This window comes from Hemiscyllium ocellatum, chromosome 2, assembly GCF_020745735.1.
Source record: "Hemiscyllium ocellatum isolate sHemOce1 chromosome 2, sHemOce1.pat.X.cur, whole genome shotgun sequence".
In the NCBI taxonomy this organism is placed as follows: domain Eukaryota; kingdom Metazoa; phylum Chordata; class Chondrichthyes; order Orectolobiformes; family Hemiscylliidae; genus Hemiscyllium; species Hemiscyllium ocellatum.
In genome coordinates, this window is record NC_083402.1 from 72,812,351 (window position 1) to 72,833,147 (window position 20,797).

Below are 20,797 nucleotides of genomic sequence, written 5' to 3' on the forward strand. Positions count from 1 at the left end.
TATATAGCTACTGTCTGGGGGCCCATTGTGTATTCCTACCTGTGTCTTCATTTCATTTTTATTTTCCACCTCCACCTCATGGATTCTGCATTGTCCAATTCAAGAGCATAATTTGTTATTGTTCTTATTCCGTCCCTTACCAACAACATTTCCCCACCACCCTCTCCTACTTCACTGTGCTTTTGAAAAGCCACATATCTTTGAATATTTCATTCCCAGCTATGATCTTCTTGTAACCATATCTCTGTAATGGGTTTAAGACTGTACTCATTAATCTGTATTTGTGCAGTGAACGAATCTATTTTATCCCAAATAGAATGCACATTCAAGTCAAGAGTCATTCATCTTGCCTTTTTACATTTTTTTCCCCACTTCGACCTGACTGCTGTTTTGTCATGTTTGTATACTGTGTGTTCCATGCACTCCCTCCCTCTCATTGGTTTAAAGCCCTCTCTGTAGCCCTAGTGATTCATTTTTGTCTGAGATGGTGTAAAGCTTCTTGAGCATTATTGGATCTCCACTCATCCTGGAGAGCAAAGAGTTCTCTATCTTGACTTGTGCCCCGTAGACTTTGGAGAAACTTTACAGGTCACAAATATCAGTTACTCTCTAGATGATTTCCAGTCTCTCACCTGCTTTTGTGACCATAAGATTCATCTGGCTAGCCCAGTTCAGTTTCTAGCAAATGGCAATTCACAGGACATTGTTCATGGGGAATTCAGTGACATAGATGCTATTGCAAGGAATAATCATTAGACTCTCTCTTGTTGGATATTTTCATTGCTTGACACATGTGATGTCAATGTAACTTGCCTCTTTTCAATCCAAGCACAAATGTTGGGCAGATCTTGCTACATACGGACACAGACTAGGTCAGTCCCTGAGGACTAACGAATAATATTAAACATTGTGCAATCATCAGTGGACATCCCCACTTCTGACATTATGAGTGTTGGAAGTTCATTGATGAAGCAGTTGAAGATGATTGGTCCTAGTCTACTACTCTGAGGATCTCCTGCAGTGATGTGCTGAGATAGAGATAATTGATCCCCAACAATTTCAATCATCTTCCTTTGTGCTCTTTATGATTCCAATCAATGGAGCAATTTCCCCTGATTCCCATTGATTCCAGTTTTGCTAGGGCTCCTTGATGCTGTGGTGGTCAAATGTTGTGTTGAAATCAAGAGCAGTCACTCTAACCTTGCTTGTGGAGTTGAGATCTTTTGTTCATGTTTGAACCAAGGCTTTAATGAGGTCAGGACCTTCATTGCTCTGGCAGAACCTAAACTGATTGTCAGTGAGCATGCTACTAACAGTTGTTTTGTCGCACAAAATTTGAGAATTGCCAAAAAAAAACATGTATTTCATAAAAGATTTTTAAGTTAACTTAGAAAAATATAAACTGACCCATTTCACAGGAAGTAAAGAACAGCAGTGTACTATTTGGATGGAGAAAGACTGCAGAACCCTCAGGTACAAAGAGATCTGGATCACAATCAAAAAAATATTGGTGTGCCAGCATAGTAAATGATGGAAGTTAATTGGAATGTTTGCGATTATTATAAAAGGAATTATGTATAAAAGTAGGGAAGTATTACTGCAGCTGTACAGGGCCTTAGTTAGACAATCCAGTGTACTATGGGAAATTCTGCTCTTTACTTAATAAAGGATATGATTGCATTAGAAGCAATTCAGAGACTGTTTACTCAACTGTTTCCTGGCAGGAGTAGCTACCTAATGAAGGAAAGTTTAGCAGGTTAGGACTCTACCCTATGGAGTTTAGCTTTATTCCTGATGAAGGGCTTTAGTCCGAAATGTCGATTTTCCTGCTCCTCGGATGCTGCCTGAACTGCTGTGCTCTTCCAGCACCACTAATCCAGAATCTGGTTTCCAGCATCTGCAGTCATTGTTTTTACCTCGTTGATTTTAACCGTACTGCGAATCCTCTTGCAAGGATGCCTGCCTTGAAGAAGTTTTCCTCCTCTCTCTACAAGAATCTCAGGGAGTTCCTCTCCCACTGCAACTCCCAGGTCATTTCCTTTGCCCTGAAGCTGCTCAACCATGTCCTGAAACAAACTCGGTACCACAGTCACATTTGCTTCTTCAGAGCCTGCCTCCGTAACCAACTCATCCCACACGGACTCCGGACCACCTTTAAACCAGCAGAGTTCAGACCCGAACAGGACAAACAGTACAGACTGCAGATTCAAAAACACCAGCAACAGTTCTCCTTCAAGATCCTTTGCTCCGCACTTGCAGCAATGCGCTGGCACCTAACCTCTTTACATTCAGCCCTGCCTCAGCTGAGGGCCACACTCTCTCAGAATTGCAAAGGACCCATTCTGTACTACATCCTCAGGAGAATTCATACTCTCAACAAACAGTATATCAACTCCATCTCAAACATCAAAAACTGTAAGTACAACAAACTTTTATCTACCCATCTGCATAACCAATATTCCAGAACATTCCCCCAGCCTCTGGAACTTCTTGGACTCCATTAGCCATGCGGCTGGTGCAGCTGCCACTCCCACGCTGATTGATGATGTCACTTCCGCCCCCATCATGGCCACTCCCACAATCACTTCCACCCCTCACAATTCCTCATACATCACTTGTGACATCACTTCTGCCACTGACATCATCGCTGTTGTCATACGCTCAGTGACTTCCGCCACCTCCACTGCCGTGTCTGCTACCACTTCTGTCCCCACCAATGCCATTCACCTGCATTCTGCCGACAACACCCCCCCACCCCACATATCCCACTGTCACCATTTCCAGACCCCAGAACCCTGAGGGGAGCACCACCCCTGCTCATGACTCCACCCCCATTCCCCCCACCATCACAACCACTCCAGTTACTGGCTTCGCCCCCACTCCCAGCTCCACACCCACTCCAGATCCCAGCTCCCAGCCCTGCCGAGTTTCCACCATCCCTCCAGACCTTCCCCTCAATGAGGACGAACGATCAGTCCTCAGCAAAGGACTCACCTTCATCCCTGTCTGTCCTCTCATCAAAGAATTTAATACACGCTGTGATGTCGAACACTTCTTCCGCCGCCTCCGCCTCTGATCTTACTTTCACAATCAGGACTCCCGCCTATCTTCCGAGGACCCCTTCACACCTCCAACACACTGCATCCACCTGGACATCCCGTTCTGGCCTATTACCTGCCCTCGACCTCTTCATTTCCAACTGCCGCCGGGACATTAACCGCCTCAACCTGTCGACCCACCACCCCCACTCCAACCTCTCACCCTCACAATGTGCAGCCCTCCAATCCCTCTGCTCCAATCCCAACCTCATCATCAAGCCAGCAGTTAAAGGGGGTGCAGCTGTAGTCTGGCACACTGACCTCTACACCGCTGAAGCCAAACGCCAACTCGAGGACACCTCTTCCTACTGCCTCCTAGACCATGACCCCACCCCCCATCACCAAACCATCATCTCCCAGACCATACAGAACCTCATCATCTCAGGAGATCTCCCACCCACAGCTTCCAACCTCATAGTCCGGGAGCCCCGCACTGCCCGGTTCTACCTCCTTCCCAAGATCCACAAGCCTAACCACCCTGGCGACCATTGTCTCAGCATGCTCCTGCCCCACTGAACTCATCTCTACCTACCTCGACACTGTCCTATCCCCCCTAGTCCAGGAACTCCCCACATACGTTTGAGACACCACCCATGCCCTCCATCTCCTCCAAGACTTTCGTTTCCCCAGCTCCCAATGCTTCATCTTCACCATGGACATCCAGTCCCTCTACACCTCCATCCGCCATGACCAGGGCCTCCAAGCCCTCCATTTCTTTCCTCTCCCGACGTCCCCAACTGTACCTTCCACCGACACTCTCGTTCATTTGGCCGTATAATTATCGAGCAGCACACCATAGAGAATTTGCCAGCTCTTCTTGGAATATTGCATTGTGATCTTTTACATCCATGCACGGGGCAGTTGGAGTTTAACATTCCATTTTATTGATGGCACATCCAACATTTCTCTGGTCCGGTACTGAAGCATCTGGATTATATGATTAAATATCTGATGTGGATCTTGACCCATAACCAAATTTTCTTCTATTGTTACGTTCATAGTCTCTTTAATTTGTTTTTGCATAGCTGCACACTGATATAAAGGAACTGACCTATGCATGGCCCCCATAGGAACTTGTAGGTTGGTATATAGCACATAAGGAATATTGTCCACAGCCTTCCTACTCAGAGGCAAGAGTTCCAATAATTGATCTGAATGACACAATAAGTAATCATGCTTTTATTTCGACAGGGTATTAGTAATCTTTGCTTAACAGGAAAAATTACCAGCCTTGATCATAATCATGATGATTGCAACTCTTAAGTACATTAGTCCTTTAGTTGCTATGCAATTTTAGTCTTGTTTTGTCCACAGTCCTAAGCAACGCAAGTGTACCCACTGGGCTCTGTCGTTCAGTTAACATTCTAGCAATTTATATTCATGGTTTGTTTTAGTAAGAATGCTGATTTAGATATTTTGGGTTTGTTGCACTCTTCAAAGCTTTCCTAAATATTATAATAGAAGATAACTTCCAACCAAATATCTCAGCTTTCACCACAGCCTTTTCAAATGTTACTTATGTAGTTTCACAACAATCCGACTTAAAACACATTAGTTGAAGAATTCTTTAAAAAGAAATTAAAGTCTTTTGCAAAAATGATGTATGGGCTTTTGTGAAGCAGAACCTATTAGAGCCACCTTGAGATACAGCTCTCAGCATGACCTTCGCAATGGCAAATGTAGGGAATTATTTGAAAGTGATAGTGAAGTATGCCACTTTATCAAAAAACAGCCTGCTGTCTTTATACTCTTTCAAGAGTATAACTTTCCTGAGGCTCAGTTAACTTTTCCAAACACAAATTCAAATCACAATAGTTTAATGTTTAATGTAATGGTGATTACTTGCTTACACCTGTCTCTTCCTTAAGTCAGATTCTGCTTTAACTCCCAGTTCAGCTGCCTGCTTTGAGTGATGTTTCTGCCTTGAAGGTAATTGTTAATATATTCAAAGGTCTGTTTTGTTTATACCATGAACAACAGGGAATCTTTAACAACATTCCATTGCTTGAATTTTAAGTCATGGAGTCATACAGCATGGAAACAGACTCTTTGGCCCAATTTGTTCACACTGATCATGTTCTTAAACTAAACTAGTCCCACCTGCCTGCAATTGGCCCATATCTCTCCAAAACTCTCTTATTCATGTATATATTCAAATGTCTTTTACATATCATAACTCTACATGCAACTATCACTTGTCCCGGCAGTTCATTCCACACACAAACCATTCTTATAAAAAGATCTCCCTCATGTCCTTTTTAAAATCTCTCTTCTCACCTTAAAAATGTACCGCCTAGTTTGAACTCTACCACCCTAGGTAAAGGACTTTTGCATAATCATCTTATCTATGCCATTCATAATATTATAAACCTTTATCAGGCCACCCCTCAACCTCCTATGCTCCAATAAAAATGGTCCCAGCCTATTTTTATAACTCAAACCCTCCTTTACCCGCAACATCTTTGCAAATTCTTTCTGAATCCTCTTTAGTAATATCCTTCCTATAGCAGAGCAACTAGAATGGTACACGGTACTCCAAAAGTGGCTTCACCAATCTCCTGTACAGCCACAACATGATGTCTGAACTCCAATACTCAATGTTCTGACCAATGAAGGCAATTGATCCAAACATCTCCTTCACTACCCTGTCTACCTGTGATGCCACTTTCAAGGAATTAAATACATGAACCCCTAAGTCTCTCAGTTGTTCAACATTATCCAGGGTCCTGGCATTAATTGTATAAATGCTGCACTCTCCACTACACCATCATTTTGGTGTCATCTGCAAACCTACTAAGCATACCTCCTATATTCTCATCTAAACCGAGTATATAAATGTCAAAAGTGGACCCAATACTGATCCTTGTGGTGATCCATGGTCACAGGCCTCCAGTCCCAAAGACAAACCTAAACTCTTTCAAATATGAAGGTCAAGCATCTCCAAGCCCTGTTATAGAAACAACAAGATTTACTGAATCAAAATGTTATTGGTTGAGTTTATGATACCCTCCATCCCCTGTGATGCCCATCAGTCAAAATGTAGACTAAATATTTCTTGATAAAATAACAGACCTTAGGGCTCATCTAGGGGGTCAAAAATTGAAACAGAGGGAAAATAAGACAGCCCCCTTCCTGAAGCACCAACCCAAAAATAAACGCAACTTAAAAGGCAAAACAGAAATTTATGCTCCGACTTACTAATTCAAAATGTTACTGTTCAGGTTTGTGATGACCTCCAGCCCTTTCGGTCATGAAAGGCCTTCACCATACCAGTGCGCAGTGCGTGTTCCCTCTCAAGGGATACCTGAGCACAGATGTAAGCGCAAAAGGGGGGCAGACAGTCAGGAACAACGAGTCCCTCCTTAGTCCACTGCCTGAACCTGCTAATGGCCATCTTAGCCAGCCCAGAACCAAACCCCTGAGAAGGCTGATAAGCATATCCACCTCTCCCTGCACCAGGTGCCCATAGATCTGGAGTGTGGGGCTGAAGTCCAAGCAAAATTTCAACAGCAGTCCCCTCGAGAAACTAAACAGGGGCCATAGGTGAATGCACTAAACATTTAAGTGGAAGACCATCTCCTCCAGGCTACAGAATGTGCATGAGGTATGGCACCCAGTGAACTTGCTCAGTCTCTCTGTGCAGGGGAGCATTGCGTGCAGCACTCTCCACCCCAGATCCCCAGTGTAAGAGAGAAGGAGCCCTTTATAGAGGGCCCTCCATTGGGGATCTTCACTGACAGAGGGCAAAACATCACATCAAGGTGTGTCCAGGCAGCAGGTATAGGCATAGCAGTAAAGAGCGTGCAGCACAGCCCGTACAAATAACACCTCTGCACCATCCAAAAGGGTACCAGGAGCATATCCTGAAATGACTCAGATCGTGGGTCACCAAATCATAGGACAGGGTTCCAGACTGACACGGATCAGTTCATCTGGAAGGTCACTGCATGACTGAGCCACTTCGAGGTGTCAGGATCAAGTGCCTTGTCAGTCAGGTTCTGGAAGGCTCAAGTCATGAACCGGAGATGGACTGACGCTCTCACAGTCAACTGTGCTGCTGTTATCCAGCCCACTCCTCTACCATCCAGCACGTGGTGGGGAAGAAGGAGTTCAGGTGGTACAAAAGGGCGGGATGTTCAATAAAATGACCCTCTAAGCAACTACCTCCCAAGGGTCGACAGGCAAGAACGTCCCACCAACAGTAAGCCCCTTCTTCAGGGCAAGGTGCACGGCCCACTTAGTCTCCAGAAAGAACACCGCTTTCTCATACATCCTCAACGCAGCAACAATGATGTGGCGCTGACTATTCCCACGCAAGGCCACTGCACATCCCTCAGTGGTCATGTCAGGGTGAATATTACATTTCACAAGGCACTTAGAGGCATACAGGGGACATAGAAGATTCAACCATCCCATATAGGAACGACTGGGCCCTGCCCCAGATGTTACTTTTGAGGGTCCCGCAGTCACCATAAGCATCCTTACTAGGACCTCCACCAACCTCTATGTAAATAGCAGACAGAAAAGGTAAAAACAAAAGTCTTATTAGGCCACACCAGCCAACTCTGTACCTTAGGCAGCTGTCTTCCGACCAACTACTCAACCCACAGATCCAAACAATAGTGTCCTAATGCCCAAGGGCAGCACTCACTGGCAGCAAAATGTGATAATACAAGGCTGCAGCTAGGAAGTAGTAATAAGGAGAGCACCCATGTCTCTACCTGTCGCAGACCCCAGGCTTCAGCACATAGTCACTCACAGGCAACCCAGCTTAAGCCTTAAACCGTGACTGCCCAGGCCTGAATCCCCCAACTCAAGAAAGAGTCCTAGCTCCAGGAGCAAGCCTCCCCAACAGCATAAAAGATAGGAAAGTCCATGCTTCAGGAACCAGCCCTCTTATGTACCTGCTGGGCACAGCAGCAAGGCCCAACCTCAAGTCCTTCCAGGCAGGAAGGCAGGCTGCAACACCCAAGGCTCCAGGCTCTAGGTATTAATCAGCAGTAGCTCTCCCCAGACACAGCAGGTGTTGTTAAGGCAGTCTTCAACTCACCAAGGAGAAATGCAGGCCAAAGTTTACAGCATCAACAGAGAATCCCAGGCTCAAGTCCCCCCTAGCAAGCAAGTTGCAGCACCAGAGGCTCAGGCTGTTGGCCTAAATCTGCTCCTGCTGCTCTCAGTTGCAATAGAAATTGCCATTTCCCCCTCCAAATTCCAATTACAGCAGAATGCAGAATCCCAATACACCTCCCTCTACAGGGAAAACAACCCTCCACCATCACCCTCTGTCTCCTATGATCAAGCCAATTTTTTATCCAGTTATCAAGCTCACTCTGAATCCCATGTGATCTAATGTTACGACTCAGTCTACCACATGGAACACTGTAAAATCTTTATAAACTCCAAGTAAACAACATATTCCACTCTGCCCTCATCAATCTCTTTTGGTTACTTTCTGAAAAAAACTCAATCAGGTTTGTGAGACACACTTTCTCTTGCACAAAACCATGCTGACTATCCCTAATCAGTCCTTGCTTCTTCATCTCCAAATACATACTCATCACCAATGACAGGCTCACAAGTGTTTGGTTCCCAGGCTTTTCCGGATAGCATTTCTTAAATAAAGGCACAATATTAGCCATTCTCAGTTCTCCGGCATTTCACCCATGGTTATAGATGATACAAATATTTCCCTTAGGTGCTCTGTATTTCCTTCCTTAACTTCCCACAACATCCTGGGATACACTTCATCAATCCTGGAGATTTATCTACCTTTATGTTTTCTAAGACCTACAGTAATTCCTCTTCTGTGATGTTAACTGTTTTCAAAACATCAGTATTTATTTCTGAGTTCTCTAGCCTCCATTTCTTTCTTCATCGTAAAAACTGATGTGAAATATTAATTTATTAAGTCTCTCATCATCTGAGGTTGCACAGACAGATGACCTCGTTGATCTTTAAGGGGTCCTATTGGCTTTCTAGTTGATCTTTTGCACTTAACGTACTTGTAGAATCTCTTTGGATTATCCTTACCCTTATCTGTCAAGGCTATCTCTTATCACCTCTGTGGCATCCTGATTTCCCTCTTAAGAATGTCCTTACAATCCTTCAAGAAATTCATTTGATCCCAGTTGACTATATCTAACAAATGATTCATTCTTATTCTTGATGATAACCTCAAAGTCTTTATTCATCTATTGTTACACTCATATCAGCCTTATCCTTCACTCTAACAGGAATGTAGTGCCTTTGAACTCTCCTTATCACACTACTGAAAGCCTCCCACTTGTCAGTCGTTCCTTTACTGTGAACTGTAAACTCCAATGTATAGTGTAGAGTTTTCAGTATAGAGCTCTGAAGCTATATTCCTTGCTGAAATTATGTCATATTTCCCCAAATTTTTATTGGGTAGAATTTTGATTGCAATATTACCATCTTGGTTGATATCAATGCTGTTCTAGCAGGGAAGAATTAATTTGATCTCCGATTGCAGAGCTAACGTAAATGTAGTCAAAATAATATTTGACAGGTCAACAATCGCATACCAAGCCACTACTATATCTAAACTTGATGTAGAACAAAGACTACCTATCGTCAATGTTAAGAATATGCAGTAGGGAGATCAATGTATTTTTTGTGAAAATCTGAGATCCAATTTTACAACCACACTCTCCTGATTCAATTTTGTCTGTGATGAGTGCACATCCAAATTTATATTCAAACTTACCACTAGCTTCCCTTTAATCATGGAAATCAGGAATGAACAGTCATCTGCACTTCCAATCTGAAATGGACCTTAAGGGAGCATATGTCCAAAATCCCAATATGCACTTCCAGTGGCATATCTTCTGAAAGCATAAATATTATTAAACCAATTTATTCTGTGCCAGGGTACTTGATGACATAAGGTACAAAGGGAACAGTTCACTTCTATCTATTTGATGCTGGAGTTAATGACTGCTACCTGGTGAGTTGTTATTATCACCAAGGTGGTGAAATGCAGGCAAAGTTCAACTGATCCAATGGAAATATAACAATCTCCTCATGTCTGTATGTTACTTGAGCAGATTCAAACTACCAGTTCATTGCAATAGAGGTTCTCCTGGATTGCCCCTCATCAAGTTGGAGCATCAGGTCAGGTAATATAACTCTTTCATCCCAGTGTTAGCTGCCATTCCGAAATCAGATCTCTTAAAATTGTTTGGATTTCACTTCGATTTTTTTATGCAATACATGTAATTGTTTCGAAACTTATTCACTCCCAAAATATCAGCTTTGTCAGGGAGTTTTTGGACAAAATAGGCAAAGCCTATTAATAGGTTTGACAGCCATGATGATTACCCTATATCCTATCAAACTAAGAGAGGCAGCATGTAAAATACAGGGACTGTAGCCTAGTTCTAAACATACTGCTGTGTCCTCAGCAAAGGCTCAACTTTGAGCAAGGCCAGAATCAATTAGCACTAGCCCACCTTTCCTAAAGCCTGGATCTTAAAAGGAAAATATGTTCTGGCTGCAGCAGGTGATGGAAGTGAATGGGAAAGAAACTCTGGAAAGAAATTGGAATGGAGAAGAGAGGTGTTCCGCAAACAGTCAGGCATACATTACAGAAGCTGGTCATCATCAAAATAAGTGCAAAGTCTGGTCTTCTGAATGTGGATACAGTGTTGGAAAAAGTTTATCGATCTCACACAATACAGGTCAAGTTGAGTGAATGAGCTTTCAAGACTCAACTTAATGCATCATCAACCTCACACTCAAAAAAAACAAAGTCCTGTGGATACAGGAGAAGGGAAATAAAAACAAGAAGTTCTGGAGCAACTCAGCAGGTCTGGGAGCATCTGGGAAGAGACATTTCAAGGCCAATGACTCTCTTTTTGAGGTTGGTTTGATGTTCACTGAGTTCTGAAGAAATGTAATTTGACCCAGTCTGATCCTTTATTAAAATCAGCTTTCCCTTCATTCAGATCCTCTTTTCCTGGTCTAACTTTGTCCTTTTCTTATAGAGATGTGGTCACTTTGACTGAAATGCATTTCCAACACTTGCCCAGCTTTGGTCCATAAAATTAGGTACAACACAGATCCCTTTCTTGTAGGTTTTCCTACATGCAGGATTAAAATGGTCTCCTGGATACATTCAAAAAATTATGCTCCTTTCACACTTTAACTGTCCCAGTTATTATTGGGGAAGTTGAAATCCCCTATTATTATTGCCCAGATGTTATCACACTTTATCTGAGATTTGCCTACATGCTTGTTCATCTATTTCCCAGCCAGTCCTAGCCCCTTACACTATCCCTGTAATCCTGCATTTCCTTTGGCTAATCCACCTAGCCTGCACATTCCTGGACACTGTGGGCAATTTAGTATAGCCAATCCACCTAACTTGCACATTTTTAGACTGTGGGAGGAAACCAGAGCACCCGGCAGAAATCCTTGCAGAGACAGGGAGAATGTGCAAACTCAACACAAACAGCCACCAGAAGCTGGAATCGAATCCAGGTCCTTGGTGCTGTGAGACAACAGTGCTGACCACTGACCCAAACTAAAATGGAGAATTGAGCAACCTTGTCAGGTATTGAGCCCCTGATCAAGATTGGAACGGTCCCTCCTCTTTTATACACCCCTCCCCCAAGGTTGATATCCTCATTCATTGAGCTGCCAGTCCTGCCCCTCTGATAGGCATATCTTTGTGACAGCAATAGTACCAGATTCAGCACCTTCAAATCTTCCGCCTTACTCTCAAGACTCCTAACATTAACGCAAATGGCAACCAGCTTGATGAATGGCATGATCAGGAGTGGCCAACAGCCAATATTTTTCCTAGCTGGCTCCCACAACACCAACGCAAACAGTACTGCACAGCAAAGTTTGTAGTTTTTGGCTCTTCTTGTTCCAATTTGCCATTTAGTAGGAAGACTTGATTTGATCCAAGTATCTTTTACATTTCAGTGTATCCCAAAGTACTCCATAACCAAGCAATTGATTATTCATGCGGCCACTGTTGTTATGTAGCTAAACACTTCATGTGGATTAAGCACAACAAAATACATGAAACAGTGAATGAAATAAATTATGAATTTAGTTGCTTTGGTTAACTAATGCATTCAGGCAAGGCGACTAAAGAAAACTCTTATGATTTTTTCGAGCTACGTCCATGCGAACTGGAGAAAAGATCTTTATTTAACACTTTACCTAAGAGACAGGAATCCCTGTCCTGAAATACAGCTTGAACTTTTATACACAGATAAACCTATATTGGAGAGACTTAACCCCCCAAAATGCACAGGTCTTGGATAGGGAAATGGTTAACGTAATTGGCTTTTGGATCATGACCATCTGCTCCAATTGGCCCACTCCCAGGTTTAATGAGTTGTGTTTGGATTTGTGTGAGCAGCCATGGCTTTAATCAGTGTGGTCAAGTGAGCACTTACATCCTTGGAAAATATTAATAAGCTATTTAAAAATTTAGTTTTAAATGATTATCTTCAGTGTGGGAGTACTGGGACTTGGAAAACTCACCCATGACATGGAGCAAAGATAGAGTAGAAGTTCAAATGTGAGTGTCAACCAATAATTTCTTAATCTGAACAAAACTTTGCAACCGGAACTTAGTCCTTGCTCAGGTATAGCTCCCTCCTAAAACTGAGTTTTTTTAAAATGACAAAAGTAGAAGGAAAGTTCAATGGAAGATTTGATAATTGTAAGAAGGGAAAGAGCATCACCAACATTGGCAGCCACAACGTGCTGTGATGCAGTCAGCAAATGTATAGGAGATAGATGTTCAGGAGACAAGTCCATAGGGAAAGTGGGTAAGGCCACAGAAGACACAGTCCATTTCATAGCATTTGCTAACAGGCTGAGTTTCCTTGATGTCTTGGAGAGCAGTGTTTCTGTAAAACAAGGTTGTCCTGTTCATTGATCAAAATTAAAATCACACAACACCAGGTTATAACTTGGTGGTGTGTGATTTTTAACTTTGTTCACCCCAGTCCAACACTGGCTCCTCCACATCATGACCTGTTCACTGATGGCAGCTACCTATAGCTTCCTAAGAGGATAAGCTACTACCTGCAGGACCTTGTGGACGTGCAACACCATAAAGCTCACAAGCATCCTCAGAGCACCAATTTCCATCTGGACACTATACGTGTAAATGCTGCTGAAACCATGTCACATCAGTGCACATGTTTACTCCGCAGCTTGGAGCTACAAATCAAGGGAGTGAAGATAACTAGTTGCAGTTCAGTTGTGATCACAGATTATGGCTCATTATGCTGACTCCTAAGTTTCATTTAATTTGAGCAGGAGGTAACTGTTTGATCTCTCAAACCTGGTCTGTCATTTTATAAGATAATGGCGGATCTGATTGTAACCTCACCATTCCCCATACCCTACTCCAACCCAACCCAACTGCCAGCTCACTAGTTACATTCATTTTAATATTGGAGCCATTGGCTCCACCTCAAAAGCAAGAAACTTTAACTCGTCTACATTGACACTAACAACTAATGATCTTAATGCACCAGAAAACTATGATCAATTTAATTTATAAGGACCCTATCTTGTCAGGTGAAACTTCCAGAAATACACCTCCCAATAATACTGCACCTACTAGTTGTTACTTATTGCTAATTGGATAAGCCTTCAATTTGCATCTCAGAGGACCTGTCAGGATGCTAATTACATTGTGTGGCAGCTTTCTATAATGGAGGTATAGTTGCAATACCAAAATACCAACAATTTTCAGTTGTGTCTCTGCTGCAGAATTGATTGCGAAAAATCTTCCATGCACTTATGACAAATTGTCAGGTGATTTTAACTGGCAGTGACAGTGTACTTTTTTTCCTGTCTAGCAATTATAACCCAAGGTGGTACAATCAGGCTTGTTTCTTCTTTAGACGAGCAAGTCAATATGATATCAGGTGATTTCCACTCATATCATATGCCCATGGGAAAAGCAGCCACAATACTGTGTAATGGCTCACAGTGCAGCCGGCTCTGTTTTTTTTGAGGTCTCCATTCATAACTGTCAATTTAAAGAAGTATAAATATCCCTCAGTATACAGCTGTCTTTTAATATGTGTGGACTGATTATTGGAAAAGAATGGACTGAATCACACGATACAAAATAACCTTGATTATCCGTACGAGATGGGCGGGCAGTATTTCATTCAGATAATTGATTATTTGGTTAATTGATTCAATGCCTCTCCTCTGAGGCTCGCTGTTTTTTGAAGCTTCTTTTTTCCTCACTCTACCTGCCTTTCTCCCTTTCTCTGTCTCAGAGTTTGTTTTTGAACAGACACGCGCTTGCGAATAAGGGACTTGCAGCATTGCTGAAGCATTCCCCCCGCTTCCCCCCACCCTTCACCCAATCAGTTCTACAAAATTGACATAGCGAGCATTTGCTAAGTCCGCTCCCCATTCAGTAGACTAAGCAGCAGAATACCATACACGAGCACCCCCCCCCAGCTACCCCCACCCTGCTCCCACATCTGCCCCCCCAACCCAACTCACCCCGCCTAAAGTCCACTCCAACCCACCATTTCCCATGCGCCCCCCAACATCCGCACCCCTCTTCGCCATCTGACCCGTTCGCCCTGCCTTTGGGTGGTGAGTCTCAAAATAACACACACATACACACTTTTTGACCTGTCCAGGACAATGTTGGAGAGATTATCTGGGGAAGGGGGGGGGGGGTGGGGTGGGGGGGGTGGGGGTTGGTGGTGGTAAGGGTTCACCTCTGTGCAGAACTCCAGAGAAAGTGTCGGGAGAGAGGTCAGGTGGTCAGTCGTTTGGAGATGGTGCCTAGGCTCTCATCGATGTCTAGGACTGTTCTCAGCAGCATTTCAATAAGCCAAATTCATTTTTAATCATTGTAAACAAAAGATGTGATCCGTGTTGGAAACACCTCTTTGATGAAATGTTTCTACTGGAACCTTGAAATCTTCTTTGGGTAATCCGAATTTCGGATAATTAATATTCAGATATTTGATGTTCCTCTGTTTCTTGCATAGCAAAATCAATCATTGTTTATTGAAAGTAGAAGAGTGAGGCAATTGGGCAATGTTTACAGAAACAATCCCACAAGCAGTTCACCATTAGGCATAAGCTTGTTGTCAGATATTAATTCAGAAAAGATATGTTCCTACAGAGACAAATGAATAAATGGTACAGAAAGAGAAATGGGAAGTGTGATAGACAAATGGTCAAACAAATAGATGATAGCGTTGAAAAAGCAATGAAATCAATCAAGTTGGAAAATTAAGAAAGAGAAAAGAAGTAAGAAATAAACAAATCTAATCTAAATAAATATAAGGAAGCAGAAGAGAGGAGAAATGTTAAGACAATTGGAATTGATAGGTAGTTGAATAATTCAAGCAAACATAAGATTAAAGGCTGGCCTTTTGCTGAGATTGATAGCCAAAGCTGAAAGGGTTCCTGGCCTTGCTGATATCTTTCAGTTTAAATGGCTATATTTTACCTCAAATTACAACCGAGGGAGGTAGATGTGGGATCAAGTTAGGCCTGCAGAATCCACAAGAAGATCCTTGCCTGAGACAGGAATGGGTGAGTAATGAGGTACGTAGGATGACACCACTGCGTGTGGTAGTGGACTTGTTTTCGAAGTTGTTTTAGAAGTCTTTAACTTCTAGCTCTCACCCCTCGCACCCTCACACACTCCATTGCTGTTTCATACTAACTCATGTCCCCCACTCACCCATGCCACTTAATCCATCCATGGACTCTATGCCAATTCCTGACCCTATCCACCCATCATGCCACTTCCAAAGCAACTCACCTAGTACAGTACTTGGATACTACAGAGAGAATTATCTTCCTTTCTCTATCACACCTCTGGTTTGACTTAGTTGTGTCTTCAATTCCTTGATTTTGAAAATCTTACTGCTTTCTCGAATCTTCATTCAACTGAACTTAGACTTTTGCAGCTTTAATTAACACCTTAAGGATTCAAGTTAGTTCTGGTCTGAAACTTTAAAACTAAACTCTGTATACTGAGGAAAACTATTTCTTAACAGTTTTAAACCATATGCTTTCTTTAGGAGTAACTGATTTATATACCCAACTTCAGGTAAGACTTCTGCACACCTGAAACCAAAATGGCTTTCTTCACACAATAGGTGTTCCCTGAGCCAAAATTAATTATCCTGATCCTTCTATCTAAAACCTAATGCAGGAATGGGCATTCTGTTTGCTTATCAAACTCACCAATGAAATCAGACTCCCATTTCTCTCTCATATTGGTTTCACACGTCTTCTCAAGTGGTTACACTGGCCTCTCAGAGATGACTGGGGTCCGGTCCCTGGAGTATAGAGATAAGGTCCTCTGATCATGACTATTTTGAGAGGCTGACTGACCGTGCCCAACCATCGAACTGAAATTCAAACCTTCCCTTGATTTCATCGACAGGGATCCCTCTAACTGAAATGTGTCTCCCAGGATTTGACTGAGGATTCCTCTATTTAGACTTTGAGACATGGCTGTTTGCTTGGAACACATGCACTGTGTTTAGTACATACCCAACTGACACATGCTGCAGTTTTAACATTAATGTAAGATGGTACCATGCAGCAACATGTCTACTCACTTGACCAATGACTTCTAACAACCATGAAAAGCGGCTTGTCTTTGTATATGTGTTAAAAGGCAAGTTAGGAGTCAGATATTGTGAGTCTGATTGAGAGGACAGATTCAAATGACAAGACATGAATGCTGTGAACATTGAAGTAGGCACACCATGAAGGAGCATCTTAGCAAGCGGCCCTGAGATACAGCCTCGTCTAAACTAGATGCCAGTCCCTGTGTGTAAAGTGTCCTGGCTGGGGCATTGCATGCAACAGTACTCATGCATTCCAAAGCTCAGCATTGAAATGTAGAAGCTTACTATAAGTGGATTGGAGATGTGCTATGATGATGCAATAAAATGGTACATGATATCCAGGAACACATATTTTGTGTGGTCTCTGTTCCTGGAGGGTGCCCTGAGATGTTGTGACCACTGTTCAATGTAGAAGTAACAAGTCTGAGTCACCAAGAAACACGTCCATGACACGAAATATCAGCATCTAAATTCCGTCCAAGAGATGGGAGAATTGGAAAATATATGGTAATAAGGTGAAATTAGGTAAGAATGAAAGTGATAATGAGTAGTAATCCATAAAGTAGGCTGCTAGCTAGATAGAACCTCATCTTGCCAGCTAACACATAGTTGGAAAATAGAACATATTTTATCTCAATGGCATGAAGGTCCTCTCTGGACATCTCATCCAATTTTCCTAAATTTCTTGTGATGGTACACATCATTTAGGAGCTCCTCTCATGAAATGCATCTAAAGTTTCTAAGTCTCAACTGCCCAATCACTTATTAAAATCAAACAAATCTCTATCAGACCCCACACCAAAGACAAATAATAATTTAAATAAGTTTCAAACTATCAAACAGTGAGCTCAAAGTGCTTGGCTTTTGAATCTCAGCTAAGCATTCATAAAAACTTCATTTGAGCTTTACGAAAATGTCAGTAGGAATTCTGTTGAAACTGTATTCACTGATAGTATTCTATTTCTAACTTAACCAGCAGATATCTTGCCAATAAAAGCAGTCTCACTGATGGCTTCTTCTTTAAGGTGCAGTGCTTCAAGAAAGCTCAAATCATGACATTTAAACAGACCTCGTCTGTCCCTTGTGATATCTATGCTGCTAACTTCTGAGGTGTTTGTGGAGGACAGAGTTGTGTTCTTCCGGAAATTCCTCTCACTTAACGGTGCCACAATGATTCAGTCGTTAGCATTGTTGTCTCACAGTGCCAGGGACACGGGTTCAATTCCACTTTGAATGACTGTCTCTGTGAAGTTTGCACATCCTTCCTGTGTCTGCATGGATCTCCACTGGATGCTCCGGTTCACTCCCGCAATCTGAAGATGTTCAGGTAAGGGGGATTGGCCATGCTCAGTTGTTCACCGTGTCCACGTATGTGCTGGCTAGATGGATTGGCCATGAGGAATGCAAGGTTACAGGGATAGCGTAGGGATCTGAATCTTGGTGGGATGCTCGTCAGAGGGTCAATGTGGACTAAATGGGCTGAATGCCTGTTTCCACACTGAGGTGATCTATGATTCTGTAATCCCTTTGAAAGTCAACCAAGGATCTATGCACCATTCACCACCAACCCCCAGTTCTCCAAACATTTCAATGAACAAAAATTATTGATCATACTCAACTTCATGCTTCCTGGTGTTTGTAGTTTCTGATACTCAGGTATGATAGTCATCTCAGTTTCATCTTCACAAATGTGCATCCTGTCTTTCAAAATCATCCTGGTCATGTGAACTTGGAGTTTAACATGGATGACTTGCTGCACTTCTAGCATTGGGATAAGGTGGAAAAATATCCAGCCTGATAAACACTTCACTGGTGCACTGTGAAAACCGGGGCGCCAGACTCTCAGCTGATGCTGAGTCTCCAGCTTTTGATGGAAATCTGAATGAGTTGTCAACAAGGCGTCAGATTTTGGAACTACATTGTGAGGTGAGGGAACATCTGGCAGAGAGACTATATGCACTGTACCACAGACCATGGAGCAGTCCATCAGGCCAATAGTGCAAGCATTTCTCTTGGGTGTACGCAGTTGGCTTCCTTTATGTAGAAAGTGGTGGGCCTCTTGGACAGCCACGTCCAGCAGAGCACAAAGTGGATGACAGGGATGTGCATGGACCTTCATTGGCATTGTCAGCTCTGTGGTCTCTTTTGGGCACTGACTGAATGAGAGATGGAGCCATCACTGGAATGATGTTCTGGGACTCATTGTGGAAGCAGGAGTTTTGGGTAGAGGACTGACTGTCTCCAGCAGCTGGGACCCTTCACAGAGTTCCTGAAATGGAAAATGGCTCTTTAATCCCTCTATCAATGTCACCAGCACTCAATGTAGCCCGTGATGGAAGAAGAGAATTCTGCACTTGTTCAGGAGAAATTTAAAATGCCCGTGGGCAATTACTTGAATTGAAAAACAGAAATTACTGGTGAACTCAGCAGATCTGGCAGTAGGCCAGAAATGAAGAGAAGCTGAATAAGTCAGTAAGGCAAACCAGGGTAAGACTTATACCGTTAATGGTAGGGACGTTGGGAGTGTTAGCAAACAGAGACCTAGACATGCAAATGCATAGTTCCTTGAAAATGGAGTTACAGGTAGACAAGGTGGTGAAGAAGGCATTTGACACACTTGCCATCGTTGGTCAGAATATTGAGTATAAGAGTTGGAATGTCATGTTGTAGCTGTACAGGTCATTGGTGAGGCCACTTTTAGAATACTGCGTACAATTCTGGTCCCTCTTCTATAGGAAGGATATTGTCAAACACCAGGGGGTGCGGAATTTTTTTTTGCCGGAACTGAGGGTTTGAGTTATAGGAAAAGATTGAATAAGTTGGGGTTTTTCTCCCTGGAGTATTGGAGGCTGAGGTGTGACCTTATAAGGTGTTTATAAAATCATGAGGAACATGGATAGGGTGAGTAGCCAAAGTCTTTATCCCTGAGTCAGAGAGGCCAAAACTAGAGGACATAGATTTAAAGTGGGGAGGAAAGATTTAAAAAGCACTTGACAGGTAACGTATCTGTACGGAGGGTGGTGCGCGTATGGAACATGCTGCCACGGGAGGTGGTGGAGGTGGGTACAGTTACAACATTTAAAAGGCATCTGGATGGGTATATAACTAGGTAGGGTTTAGAGGGAGTGGGACAAATGCTGGCAAATGGCTGTAATTCAGATTGGGATGTCTGGTTGGCATGGATGAGTTGGACCAAAGTGTCTATTTCCATGTTGCATAACTCTATGACTCAAAGTGATAATGAGAACTGAGAGTAGGAGAGAATGGGCAGGCTGTGCTAAAAGCAACCCATGTCATGTCAGGCCCAGGGTATGGGGGTGGGGGTGGGGGGAGTGGTGGAGGAGGTGGTAAAAAACATGGCAGGATGGAATCAGGCTCTAAACGTTCTTGAACACAATGTTGAGACCGAGAGGCTGCAGAGTCCCCAAGCAGAAAATGAGATTTGTTCCTCCAGTTTGTGTTGAGCTCGTTGGAACACTGTGGCAGCCCTGCGACAGAAATGTTGGTGTGGCATTATGCACCCCTGCCTACTCCTCTCATTGCTCCCTCTCTTTGGGCTCTGTCTCCACATATCTGCTCACCACCTTCTCAACACCTTCTCCACCCACCTCATTTCAGCATACTTTCCAGTTTTCTTTCACTGATATCAGTTCTGCTATCAGAAATGTTAACTCTGCTTTCTCCTGACAGATGCTGCGAGACCTGCTGAGTACCACCAGCAATTTCTGTTTCTGCTTCTGATCTCCAGTATCTGCAATCCTTTGTTTTATGTATTTTGTTCCAATTTACTTACCTGAAGGATTATTTTCTTTGTGATTGCAAACTATAGTTGTACGTTGAGCACATGAAACTCTTCATATTGTCAAAAGCTAGAGCTGGGCCTGTGGGTGATTTGATGGTTGATTGCACTCAATCCATCCCATCCTGGACCTAGATGAATGCAGCAATGTTTCTGAACTCTATATAGAATTGTTCTGTAATGTACATATCAGCTGACCATATTGAACAGGGCATTTTGGAGCCACATTCAGCCGACCAAGTTACCCAACGTATATCTCCAGGAAATCTCTAGAATGA